The 14,963-nt window shown below is 45.3% G+C and overlaps 1 pseudogene; it reads left to right on the top strand.

The window, feature by feature from the left end:
- The window catches only part of LOC119358614, a 32,054-nt pseudogene extending 17,430 nt beyond the window's left edge, over window positions 1-14,624 (top strand).
- The last annotated feature ends 339 nt before the right edge of the window (window positions 14,625-14,963 follow it).

The following is a 14,963-nucleotide window of genomic DNA, read 5'->3' as shown; positions in this document are numbered from 1 at the left end:
CGACGATGACTAGTCCGTCTCACGTGATGATCGGACACGGACTAGTCGACTCGGATCGTGTAACACTTAGATGACTAAAGGGATGTCTAATCTAAGTGGGAGTTCATAATTTGATTAGAACTTTATTATCATGAACTTAGTCTAAAACCTTTGCAAATATGTCTTGTAGATCAATGGCCAACGCTAATGTCAACATGAACTTCAACGCGTTCCTAGAGAAAACCAAGCTGAAAGATGATGGCAGCAACTATACGGACTGGGTCCGGAACCTGAGGATCATCCTCATAGCTGCCAGGAAACAATATGTCCTAGAAGGACCGCTAGGTGACGCTCCCGTCCCAGAGAACCAAGACATTATGAATGCTTGGCAGTCTCGCGCTGATGATTACTCCCTCGTTCAGTGCGGCATGCTTTCCAGCTTAGAACCGGGGCTCCAAAAGCGTTTTGAGCATCACAGAGCATATGAGATGTTCGAAGAGCTGAAACTAGTTTTCCAAGCTCATGCCCGGGTCGAGAGATATGATGTCTCCAACAAGTTCTACAGTTGTAAGATGGAGGAAAACAGTTCTGTCAGTGAACACATCCTGAAGATGTCTGGGTTGCACAACCGTATGACCCAGCTGAACATTAACCTCCCAGATGAGGCGGTCATTGACAGAATCCTCCAGTCGCTCCCACCAAGCTACAAGAGCTTTGTGATGAACTACAACATGCAGGGAATGGAAAAGACCATTCCTGAAGTGTTCTCGATGCTGAAGTCAGCAGAGGCTGAAATCAAGAAAGAACATCAAGTGTTGATGGTCAATAAGACCACTAAGTTCAAGAAGGGCAAGGGTAAGAAGAACTTCAAGAAACACGGCAAAGATGTTGCCGCGCCTGGTAAGCCAGTTACTGGGAAGAAGTCAAAGAATGGACCCAAGCCTGAGACTGAGTGCTTTTATTGCAAGGGGAAGGGTCACTGGAAGCGGAACTGCCCCAAATACTTAGCGGATAAGAAGGCCGGCAACACCAAAGGTATATTTGATATACATGTGATTGATGTGTACCTTACCAGTAATCATAGTAACTCCTGGGTATTTGATACCGGTGTCGTTGCTCATATTTGTAACTCACAGTAGGAGCCGCGGAATAAACGGAGACTGGCGAAGGACGAGGTGACGATGCGCGTCGGGAATGGTTCCAGAGTCGATGTGATCGCCGTCGGCACGCTGCCTCTACATTTACCTACGGGATTAGTTTTGAACCTTAATAATTGTTATTTAGTGCCAAGTTTGAGCATGAACATTGTATCTGGATCTCGTTTAATACGAGATGGCTACTCATTTAAGTCTGAGAATAATGGTTGTTCGATTTATATGAGAGATATGTTTTATGGTCATGCTCCGATGGTCAATGGTTTATTCTTGATGAATCTCGAGCGTAATATTACACATGTTCATAGTGTAGATGCCAAAAGATTTAAAGTTGATAACGATAGTCCCACATACTTGTGGCACTGCCGCCTTGGTCACATTGGTGTCAAGCGCATGAAGAAGCTCCATGCCGATGGACTTTTAGAGTCTCTTGATTATGAATCGTTTGACATGTGCGAACCATGCCTCTTGGGCAAAATGACCAAGACTCCGTTCTCCGGAACAATGGAGCGAGCAACCAACTTGTTGGAAATCATACATACCGATGTGTGCGGTCCAATGAGCGTTGAGGCTCGCGGAGGATATCGTTATGTTCTCACTCTCACAGATGACTTGAGTAGATATGGGTATGTCTACTTAATGAAACACAAGTCTGAGACCTTTGAAAAGTTCAAGGAATTTCAGAATGAGGTGGAGAATCAACGTGACCGAAAGATAAAATTCTTACGATCAGATCGTGGAGGAGAATACTTAAGTCACGAATTTGGTACACACTTAAAGAAATGTGGAATCGTTTCACAGCTCACGCCGCCTGGAACACCTCAGCGAAACGGTGTGTCCGAACATCGTAATCGCACTCTATTGGATATGGTGCGGTCTATGATGTCTCTTACCGATTTACCACTATCATTTTGGGGATACGCTCTAGAGACAGCTACATTCACTTTAAATAGGGCACCGTCTAAATCCGTTGAGACGACACCGTATGAATTATGGTTTGGAAAGAAACATAAGCTATCGTTTCTAAAAGTTTGGGGATGCGAAGCTTATGTCAAGAAACTTCAACCTGAAAAGCTCGAACCCAAGTCGGAAAAATGCGTATTCATAGGATACCCTAAGGAAACTATAGGGTATACCTTCTACTTAAGATCCGAAGGCAAGATCTTTGTTGCCAAGAACGGATGCTTTCTGGAAAAAGAGTTTCTCTCGAAAGAAGTAAGTGGGAGGAAAGTAGAACTCGATGAAGTACTACCTCTTGAGCGGGATAGTGACGCAGCACAGGAAACCGTTCCTGTGATGCCCACACCAACTGAAGAGGAAAACCATGATAATGATCAAGGTACTTCGGATCAAGTTACTGCTGAACTTCGTAGGTCCACAAGGACACGTTCCGCACCAGAGTGGTACGGCAACCCTGTCCTGGAAATCATATTGTTAGACAACAATGAACCTTCGAACTATGAAGAAGCAAAGGCGGGCCCGGATTCCAACAAATGGCTTGAAGCCATGAAATCCGAGATAGAATCCATGTATGAAAACAAAGTATGGACTTTGACAGACTTGCCCGGTGATCGGCGAGCGATAGAAAACAAATGGATCTTTAAGAAGAAGACGGACGCGGATGGTAATGTTACCATCTATAAAGCTCGACTTGTCGCTAAGGGTTATCGACAGGTTCAAGGGATTGACTACGACGAGACATTCTCTCCCGTAGCGAAGCTAAAGTCCGTCCAAATCATGTTAGCAATTGCCGCATACTATGATTATGAGATATGGCAGATGGACGTCAAAACAGCATTCCTTAACGGGCATCTTAAGGAAGAACTGTATATGATGCAGCCGGAAGGTTTTGTCGATCCTCGGAACACTAACAAAGTATGCAAGCTCCAGCGATCCATTTATGGACTGGTGCAAGCATCTCGGAGTTGGAACATTCGCTTTGATGAGATGATCAAAGCGTTTGGGTTTATGCAGACTTATGGAGAAGCCTGCGTTTACAAGAAAGTGAGTGGGAGCTCTGTAGCATTTCTCATATTATATGTAGATGACATACTCCTGATGGGAAATAATATAGAATTTCTGGACAGCATTAAGGCCTACTTGAATAAGTGTTTTTCAATGAAGGACCTTGGAGAAGCTGCTTACATATTAGGCATCAAGATCTATAGAGATAGATCGAGACGCCTCATAGGTCTTTCACAAAGCACATACCTTGATAAGATTTTGAAGAGATTCAGAATGGATCAGTCCAAGAAGGGGTTCTTGCCTATGTTACAAGGTATGAGACTGAGCTCAGCTCAGTCACCGACCACGGCAAAAGATAAAGAAGAGATGAGTGTCATCCCCTATGCTTCAGCCATAGGATCTATTATGTATGCCATGCTGTGTACCAGACCCGATGTAAACCTTGCCGTAAGTTTGGTAGCAAGATACCAAAGTAATCCCGGCAAGGAACACTGGACAGCGGTCAAGAATATCCTGAAGTACCTGAAAAGGACAAAGGACATGTTTCTCGTTTATGGAGGAGACGAAGAGCTCGTTGTAAAGGGTTACGTCGATGCTAGCTTCGACTCAGATCTGGATGACTCTAAGTCACAAACCGGATACGTGTATATGTTGAATGGTGGAGCAGTAAGCTGGTGCAGCTGCAAGCAGAGCGTCGTGGCGGGATCTACGTGTGAAGCGGAGTACATGGCAGCCTCGGAGGCAGCACATGAAGCGATTTGGGTGAAGGAGTTCATCACCGACCTAGGAGTCATACCCAATGCGTCGGGGCCGATCAAACTCTTCTGTGACAACACTGGAGCTATTGCCCTCGCAAAGGAGCCCAGGTTTCACAAGAAGACCAGGCACATCAAGCGTCGTTTCAACTCCATCCGTGAAAATGTTCAAGATGGAGACATAGAGATTTGCAAAGTGCACACGGATCTGAATGTCGCAGATCCGCTGACTAAACCTCTCTCGCGTGGAAAACATGATCAACACCAGAACTCTATGGGTGTTCGATTCATCACAATGTAACTAGATTAGTGACTCTAGTGCAAGTGGGAGACTGTTGGAAATATGCCCTAGAGGCAATAATAAAAGTATTATTATATTTCATTGTTCATGATAATTGTCTTTTATTCATGCTATAACTGTATTATCCGGAAATCGTAATACACGTGTGAATACTTAGACCACACTATGTCCCTGGTAAGCCTCTAGTTGACCAGCTCGTTGTGATCAACAGATAGTCATGGTTTCCTGAATATGGACATTGGATGTCGTTGATAACGGGATCACATCATTAGGAGAATGATGTGATGGACAAGACCCAATCCTAAGCATAGCATAAAAGATCGCGTAGTTCGTTTTGCTAGAGCTTTGCAAGTGTCAAGTATCTCTTCCTTCGACCATGAGATCGTGTAACTCCCGGATACCGTAAGAGTGCATTGGGTGTATCAAACGTCACAACGTAACTGGGTGACTATAAAGGTGCATTACAGGTATCTCCGAAAGTAGCTGTTGGGTTGACACGGATCGAGACTGGGATTTGTCACTCCGTATGACGAAGAGGTATCTCTGGGCCCACTCGGTAATGCATCATCATATTGAGCTCAATGTGACCAAGGTGTTGGACACGGGATCATGCATTACGGTACGAGTAAAGTGACTTGCCGGTAACGAGACTGAACAAGGTATTGGGATACCGACGATCGAGTCTCGGGCAAGTAACGTACCGATTGACAAAGGGAATTGCATACAGGGTTTGATCGAATCCTCGACATAGTGGTTCATCCGATGACAACATCGAGGAGCATGTGGGATCCATCATGGGTATCCAGATCCCGCTGATGGTTATTGACTGAGAGCGTCTCGGTCATGTCTGCATGTCTCCCGAACCCGTAGGGTCTACACACTTAAGGTTCGGTGATGCTAGGGTTATGAAGATATGGATATGCAGAAACCCGAATGTTTTTCGGAGTCCCGGATGAGATCCCGGACGTCACGAGGAGTTCCGGAATGTTCCGGAGGTAAAGAATTATATATAGGAAGTGCTATTTCGGGCATCGGGACAAGTTTCGGGGTTATCGGTATTGTACCGGGACCACCGGAAGGGTCCCGGGGGTCCACCGGGTGGGGCCACCTGTCCCGGGGGGCTACATGGGCTGTAGGGGGTGCGCCTTGGCCATCATGGGCCAAGGGCACCAGCCCCTATAGGCCCATGCGCCTAGGGTTTCCCCCTAGGAGGAGTCCTAGTGGTGGAAGGCACCCCTAGGTGCCTTGGGGGGGGAGGGAAACCTCCCCTAGGCCGCCGCCCCCCTAGTAGATCTCATCTACTAGGGCCGGCGCCCCCCCTGGCACCCCTATATATAGTGGGGGAGAGGAGGGACTTGATACACCAGCCCCTGGCGCCTCCACCTCCCCCCGTTACGTCTCTCCCTCGTAGTCTCGGCGAAGCCCTGCTGCTGTGACGCCCTGCATCCACCACCACGCCGTCGTGCTGCTGGATCTTCATCAACCTCTCCTTCCCCCTTGCTGGATCAAGAAGGAGGAGACGTCTCCCGTCCCGTACGTGTGTTGAACGCGGAGGTGCCGTCCGTTCGGCGCTGGTCATCGGTGATTTGGATCACGTCGAGTACGACTACATCATCACCTTGCAAGCTTCCGCACGCGATCTACAAGTGGTATGTAGATGCAAACTCTCTCCCTAGACTCGTTGCTTAGATGAACTCATAGATGGATCTTGGTGAAACCGTAGGAAAAATTTTAATTTTCTGCAACGTTCCCCAACAAGATACTTGGTAGATGAGAAGGCTGGCAAGGTCGATAGAAGTATATTGGATATACATTGTGTTAATGTGTACTTTACTAGTACTCCTAGTAGCACCATGGTATTAGATACCGGTTCGGTTGCTAAGTGTTAGTAAACTCGAAATAAAAGGCTGCGGAGTAAACGGAGACTAGCTAAAGGTGAGCTGGCGATATGTGTTGGAAGTTTTTTCCAAGCTTGATGTGATCAAGCATCGCACGCTCCCTCTATCATCGAGATTGGTGTTAAACCTAAATAATTGTTATTTGGTGTTTGCGTTGAGCATAGACATGATTGGATTATGTCTACCGCAATACGGTTATTCATTTAAGGAGAATAAGGGTTACTCTATTTATTTGAATAATACCTTCAATGGTCTTGCACCTCAAATGGATAGTTTATTGAATCTCGATCGTAGTGACACACATGTTCATATAAGATAGTACCACCTACTTGTGGCACTGACACGTAAGTCATATCGGTATAAAACGCATGAAGAAGCTCCATGTTGATGGATCTTTGGGCTCACATGTTTTTGAAAAGTTTGAGACATGCGAACCATGTCTATTGGTGTATATGCATGAAGAAACTCCATGCAAATGGACCGTTTGGACTCACTTGATTTTGAATCACTTGAGACATGCAAATCATACCACATGGGCAAGATGACTGAAAGCCTCGTTTTCAGTAAAATGGAACTAGAAAGCAACTTGTTGGAAGTAATGCATTTTGATGTGTGCAGTCCAATGAGTGGTGAGGCGTGTAGTGGATATCGTTATGTTCTTACTTCACAGATGATTTGAGTATATTTACTTGATGAATCATGAGTCTGAATTATTGAAAGGTTCAAGTAATTTCAGGGTGAAGTTGAAAGATCATCGTGACAAGAGGATAAAATATCTATGATATGATCACAGAGATGAATATCTGAATTACGAGTTTGGCACAGAATTAAGACATTGTGGAAATTGTTTCACAACTAATACAGCATGGAACACCATAGTGTGATGGTGTGTCCGAACATCATAACTGCACCCTATTGGATATGATGCATACCATGATGTCTCTTATCGAATTACCACGATAGTTTATGGGTTAGGCATTAGAGACAACCACATTCGCTTTAAATAGGGCACCACGTAATTCCGATGAGATGACACCGTATGAACTATGGTTTAGAGAAACCTAAGCTGTCATTTCTTAAAAGTTTGGGGCTGCGACGCTTATGTGAAAAAGTTTCAGGCTGATAAGCTCGAACCCAAAGTGGTTAAATGCATCTTCATAGGACACCCAAAATAGTTGGGTATACCTCCTGTCTCAGATCCGAAAGCAATAAGGGATTGTTTCTAGAATCGGGTCCTTTCTCGAGGAAAAGTTTCTCTCAAAAGAATTGAGTGGGAGGATGGTGGAAACTTGATGAGGTTATTGAACCATCTAGTGTGTGGCAGGGCACAGGAAGTTGTTCCTGTGGCACCTACACCAATTGAAGTGGAAGCTTATGATAGTGATCATGAAGCTTCAGATCAAGTCACTGCCAAACCTCGTAGGATGACAAGGATGCGTAATACTTCAGAGTGGTACGTAATCCTGTCTTGGAAGTCATGTTGCTAGACAACAATGAACCTACGAGCTATGAAGAAGCGATGGTGGGCCTGAATTCCAAAATGGCTCGAGGCCATATAATCCGAGAGAGGATCCATATATGAAAACAAAGTGTAGACTTTGGAAGAACTACTTGATGGTCGTAAGGCTGTTAGGTACATATGGATTTTAAAAGGAAGACGGACAATGATGGTAAGTATCACCATTAAGAAAGCTCGACTTGTCGTTAAGATGTTTTCCGACAAGTTCAAGGAGTTGACTGTGATGAGACTTTCTCACTCGTAGCGATGCTAAGAGTCTTTTGGAATTATATTAGCGATTATTGCATTATTTATGAAATCTTGCAGATAGGATGTCAAAACATTGTTTCCTCGACGATTTTCTTGAGGAAAGTTTGTATGTGATACAACCGGAAGGTTTTGTCAATCCTGAAAGATGCTAATAAGTATGCAAAGCTCCAGCAATCCTTCTAAGGACTGGAGTGAGCATCTCAGAGTTGGAATGTATGCTTTGATGATGATCAAAGATTTTTGGGTTTATACAAAGTTTATGAGAAACTTGTATTTCCAAAGAAGTGAGTGGGAGCACTATAGAATTTCTGATGAATATATGTTGTTGACATATTGTTGATCAGAAATAACGTAGAATTTCTGGAAAGCATATATGGTTATTTGGAAAGTGTTTTTCAACGGAAAGCCCGGATTAAGCTACTTGAACATTGAGCATCAAGATCTATAAGGATAGGTCAAAACGCTTAATGATACTTTCAAATGAGCACATACCTTGACATGATCTTGAAGGTGTTCAAGATGGATCAGTCGAAGAAGGAGTTCTTGCCTGAGTTGTAAGGTATGAAGTTAAGACTTAAAGCTCGACCACGGCAGAATAGAGAGAAAGGATGAAGGTCGTCCCCTATGCTTAAGACGTAGGCTCTACAGTATGCTATGCTGTGTACCACACCTGAAGTGTGCCTTGCCATGAGTCAGTCAAGGGGTACAAGAGTGATCCAAGAATGGATCACAGGACAGCGGTCAAAGTTATCCTTAGTAACTAGTGGACTAAGGAATTTTCCCGATTATGGAGGTGGTAAAAGAATTCGTCGTAAAGGGTTACGCCGATGCAAACTTTGACACTAATCTAGATTATTCCGAGTAGTAAACTGGATTCATATAGTGGAACAGTTATTTGGAATAGCTCCAAATGTAGCGTAGTAGTTGCATCTACAAGATGACATAGAAATTTGCGAAGTACATACGGATCTGAATGTTGCAGACCTGTTGACTAAAACCTCTCTCACAAGCATAACATGATCAAACCCAGAACTCTTTGGGTGTTAGTCACATGGGGATGTGACCTTGAGTGTTAATCACATATCGATGTGAACTGTATTATTGACTCTAGTGCAAGTGGGAGACTGTTGGAAATATGCCGTAGAGGCAATAATAAATTGATTATTATTATATTTCCTTGTTCATGATAATTGTTTATTATCCATGCTAGAATTGTATTGATAGGAAACTCAGATACATGTGTGGATACATAGACAACACCATGTCCGTAGTAAGCCTCTAGTTGACTAGCTCGTTGATCAATAGATGGTTACGGTTTCCTGACCATGGACATTGGATGTCATTGATAACGGGATCACATCATTAGGAGAATGATGTGATGGACAAGACCCAATCCTAAGCCTAGCATAAGATAATGTAGTTCGTATGCTAAAGCTTTTCTAATGTCAAGTATCATTTCCTTAGACCATGAGATTGTGCAACTCCCGTATACCGTAGGAGTGCTTTGGGTGTGCCAAACGTCACAACGTAACTGGGTGACTATAAAGGTGCACTACGGGTATCTCCGAAAGTGTCTGTTGGGTTGGCACGAATCGAGACTGGGATTTGTCACTCCGTGTAAACGGAGAGGTATCTCTGGGCCCACTCGGTAGGACATCATCATAATGTGCACAATGTGATCAAGGAGTTGATCACAGGATGATGTATTACGGAACGAGTAAAGAGACTTGCCGGTAATGAGATTGAACAATGTATCGGAATACCGACGATCGAATCTCGGGCAAGTATCGTACCAATAGACAAAGGGAATTGTATACAGGATTGATTAAGTCCTTGACATCGTGGTTCATCCGATGAGATCATCGTGGAGCATGTGGGAGCCAACATGGGTATCCAGATCCCGCTATTGGTTATTGACCGGAGAACGTCTCGGTCATGTCTGCATGGTTCCCGAACCCGTAGGGTCTACACACTTAAGGTTCGATGACGCTAGGGTTATAAAGGAAGTTTGTATGTGGTTACCGAATGTTGTTAGGAGTCACGGATGAGATCCCAGACATCACGAGGAGTTCCGGAATGGTCCGGTGGTAAAGATTTATATATAGGAAGTCCTGTTTTGGTCACCGGAAAAGTTTCGGGTTTTATCGGTAACGTACCGGGACCACCGGGAGGGTCCCGGGGGTCCACCAAGTGGGGCCACAAGCCCCGGAGGGATGCATGGTCCAAGTGTGGGAGGGGACCAGCCCTAGGTGGGCTGGTGCGGCCCCCCACCAAGGCCCAAGGCGCAAGGGAGTGGGAAGGGGGGGAAAACCCTAGGGCAGATGGGCCCTAAGGCCCACCCTGGTGCGCCTCCCCCTCTTCCCTCCCCTTAGCCGCCCCTAGATGGGATCTAGGGGGCTGCCGCCACCCCTAGGGAGGGAACCCTAGGTGGGGCGCAGCCCCTCCCCTTCCCCTATATATAGTTGAGGTATGGGCTGCCCAATACACGCGAGTTCCTCTCCCTGTTGGTGCAGCCCTACCTCTCTTTCTCCTCATATCTTGCGGTGCTTGGCGAAGCCCTGCTGGAGTACCACGCTCCTCCACCACCACCACGCCGTCGTGCTGCTGCTGGATGGAGTCTTCCTCAACCTCTCCCTCTCTCCTTGCTGGATCAAGGCATGGGAGACGTCGTCGGGCTGTACGTGTGTTGAACGCGGAGGTGCCATCCGTTCGACACTAGGATTTCTGGTGATTTGGATCACGATGAGTACGACTCCTTCAAACCCATTCTCTTGAACGCTTCCGCTTAGCGATCTACAAGGGTATGTAGATGCACTCTCCTTCCCCTCGTTGCTGGTCTCTCCATAGATAGATCTTGGTGACACGTAGGAAAATTTTGAAATTCTGCTACGTTCCCCAACAGGACGTGCGTCATGATATTGAAGAAGGATGGTGGGAACACCTGCTCGAAACTGACAAGACATTGCACCACATCAGTCCTTAGCCTTGGTATGATTTCTGGATCGATCACCTTCTGAGAGATTGCATTGAGGAATGCACATAGCTTCACAATGGCTAATCGGACGTTTTCCGGTAGAAGCCCCCTCAATGCAACCGGAAGCAGTTGCGTCATAATCACGTGGCAGTCATGAGACTTTAGGTTCTAAAATTTTTCTCTGGGATATTTATTATTCCCTTTATATTCGACGAGAAGCCAGTCGGGACCTTCATACTGAGCAGGCATTCAAAGAAGATTTCTTTCTCTTCTTTCGTAAGAGCGTAGCTGGCAGGACCTTCATACTGCTTCGGAGGCATGCCCTCTTTTTCGTGCAAGCGTTGCAGGTCCTCCTGTGCCTCAGGTGTATCTTTTGTCTTCCCATACACGCCCAAGAAGCCTAGCAGGTTCACGCAAAGGTTCTTCGTCACGTGCATCACGTCGATTGAAGAGCGGACCTCTAGGTCTTTCCAGTAGGGTAGGTCGAAGAATATAGATTTCTTCTTCCACATGGGTGTGCGTCCCTCAGCGTCATTCGAAACAGCTAGTCCGCCGGGACCCTTTCCAAAGATTACGTGTAAATCATTGACCATAGCAAGTACGTGATCACCGGTACGCATGGCGGGCTTCTTACGGTGATCTGCCTCGCCTTTGAAATGCCTGCCTTTCTTTCGACATTGATGGTTGGTCGGGAGAAATCGACGATGGCCCACGTACACATTCTTCCTGCATCTGTCCAGGTATATACTTTCGGTGTCATCCAAACAGTGCGTGCATGTGTGGTATCCCTTGTTTGTCTGTCCTGAAAGGTTACTGAGAGCGGGCCAATCGTTTATGGTCACGAATAGCAACGCCTTTAGGTTAAATTCCTCTTTATTGTGCTCATCCCACATACGTACACCGTTTCCATTCCACAGTTGTAAAAGTTCTTCAACTAATGGCCTTAGGTACACATCAATGTCGTTGCCGGGTTGCTTAGGGCCTTGGATAAGAACTGGCATCATAATGAACTTCCGCTTCATGCACATCCAAGAAGGAAGGTTATACATACATAGAGTCATGGGCCAGGTGCTGTGATTGCTGCTCTGCTCCCCGAAAGGATTAATGCCATCTGCACTTAAAGCAAACCATATATTCCTTGGGTCCTTTGCAAACTCATCCCAGTACTTTCTCACGATTTTTCTCCACTGCGACCCGTCAGCGGGTGCTCTCAACTTCCTGTCTTTCTTACGGTCCTCATTGTGCCATCGCATCAACTTGGCATGCTCTCCGTTTCTGAACAGACGTTTCAACCGTGGTATTATAGGAGCATACCACATCACCTTCGCAGGAACCCTCTTCCTGGGGGGCTCGCCGTCAACATCACCAGGGTCATCTCGTCTGATCTTATACCACAATGCACCGCATACCGGGCATGCATTCAGATCCTTGTATGCACCGCGGTAGAGGATGCAGTCATTAGGGCATGCATGTATCTTCTGCACCTCCAATCCTAGAGGGCATACGACCTTCTTTGTTGCGTATGTACTGTCAGGCAATTCGTTATCCTTTGGAAGCTTCTTCTTCAATATTTTCAGTAGCTTCTCAAATCCTTTGTCAGGTACATCATTCTCTGCCTTCCACTTCAGCAATTCTAGTACGGTACCGAACTTTGTGTTGCCATCTTTGCAATTGGGGTACAACCCTTTTTTGTGGTCCTCTAACATGCGATCGAACTTCAACTTCTCCTTTTGACTTTCGCATTGCGTCCTTGCATCGACAATGACCCGGCGGAGATCATCATCATCGGGCACATCGTCTACTTCCTCTTGATCTTCAGCAGCTTCGCCTGTTGCAGCATCATCGTGCACATCGTCTGGTTCCTCTTGATGTTCAGTAGCATCACCGTATTTAGGGGGCACATAGTTGTCATCGTACTCTTCTTCTTCGCCGTCTTCCATCATAACCCCTATTTCTCCGTGCCTCGTCCAAACATTATAGTGTGGCATGAAACCCTTGTAAAGTAGGTGGGTGTGGAGGATATTCCGGTCAGAGTAAGACTTCGTATTCCCACATATAGGGCATGGACAACACATAAAACCATTCTGCTTATTTGCCTCAGCCACTTCGAGAAAATCATGCACGCCCTTATTGTACTCGGAGGTGTGTCTGTCACCGTACATCCATTGCCGGTTCATCTGCATGCATTATATATAATTAAGTGTGTCAAAAATCATTACAGAACATCATGAATAGATAATTAAGTGACTAAATTAATAGAAGTTCATCATCACATTAAAACCAAAGTACATACATAGTTCTCATCTAACAGCATAAAGCTCTGCAGAGCATCTAAATTAATTAAACCATACACTGAAACTATGTAAAACATTTCAATGCGAAAACAAATGCGATCATAATCGCAACCAATGTAACAACTGATCCAACGGCATAATGATACCAAGCCTCGGTATGAATGGCATATTTTCTAATCTTTCTAATCTTCAAGCGCATTGCATCCATCTTAATCTTGTGATCATCGACGACATCCGCAACATGCAACTCCAATATCATCTTCTCCTCCTCAATTTTTCTAATTTTTTCCTTTAACAAATTGTTTTCTTCTTCAACTAAATTTAACCTCTCGACAATAGGGTCGGTTGGAATTTCCGGTTCAACAACCTCCTAGATAAATAAAATCTATGTCACGTTGGTCGGCATAATTGTCATAAACAATAAATGAACCAGTAGTTATGAAAAGATAATATATACCACATCCGAATCATAGACAGGACGAGGGTCGATGGGGGCGGATACCAAAACCATCGCACTATATAAGATGCAATAATAAAAGTAAGAAAATTATACAAGTATCTATATAAACATACAAGTAAGAATTTTTTTCCTTTCAGAAAGAAGATAAGAACAAGAGGCTCACCACGGTGGTGCCAGCGACGAGATCGGCGCGGGCGATCGACGGCGGTGAAGACGGAGACGGAACGTGACGGACCGCTAAACCTAGACAAATATTAAGGAAAATGGAGCTTGGAGGTCGAGCAAGCTTAAGTAGTGTGGCTCGGTCATTCCATCGAACACCTCGTGTGCATAGGAGGTGAGCTAGAGCACCACAAAGCTCTCCCCTCGCCGACCACGAAAAACACAGCACTGGGAGTGCTCTGCTCGCGGGCGAGGGGTATATATAGGCAACTAATTGGTCCCGGTTGGTGGCTTGAACCGGGACTAAAGGGCATCCTTTGGTCCCGGTTCATGACACCAACCAGGACCAATGATTGTGGGCCAGGAGCGAGGCCCATTGGTCCCGGTTCGTCCCACCAACTGGGACCAAAAGGTCCAGACGAACTGGGACCAATGGCCCACGTGGCCCGGCCGGCCCCCGGGGCTCACGAACCGGGTCCAATGCCACCATTGGTCCCGGTTCTGGATTGAACCGGGACTAATGGGCTGGCCAGGCCTGGACCATTGCCCCCTTTTCTACTAGTGAGGGTATATAAATGGCTAAAAGAAACCTCTCCATACATGGTGTGCACCCGAGAATTCTTATAGAACAAGGTCATCCAGTGGACATTAGTCACATGACAGACCTTGCTTCACATCCATTTAGCATGACACCTTATACAATTAATGCTTCAATCGAGAAACAACCAAGTGTTACATTTGGGGAACTTCTAACAGATCCTAGTGTTAGACCAAAAGGGGACTTCATTCTAATTTCATGGGAATCAAGGATACCCCCTCATAAATCATTTGTTCATTTCGTTACAAGTCATGCTCAGGATATACATGAAGCTAGTGCCGTGCCAGGGAGGAAGCGACGAGGAGTGCCAGTCTAATTTTGTTTCGGACTCGTGTAATGTAATTCCTGTTGAATTTTATATTTTTATTTATTTAGAACAAACAGATGTTTTCAGGTATACCACTGAAGTAAATGTACTCATGATTTCAGTTAATGTGCCATAAATTTGTACTCTCTCCACGGCCCTTATTTTGGATCTGACGGGGTACATTTTATCAATCCAACAATCCACCACCTGTAACGTACAAATCCACCACTCCTTACTATCACTAGCTAGTGAAGTCTTGAGTAAGGTGGCTTACTAATTATGTATTGTGCTGCTGCGTGGAGGTGGATGTCAGAAAAAGAAAAACTTAGATCATATGAGAATACAGTT

The sequence above is a fragment of the Triticum dicoccoides genome, chromosome 2A (genome assembly GCF_002162155.2).
Source record: "Triticum dicoccoides isolate Atlit2015 ecotype Zavitan chromosome 2A, WEW_v2.0, whole genome shotgun sequence".
Lineage (NCBI taxonomy): Eukaryota > Viridiplantae > Streptophyta > Magnoliopsida > Poales > Poaceae > Triticum > Triticum dicoccoides.
This window is presented reverse-complemented; position numbering and strand designations above follow the sequence as displayed.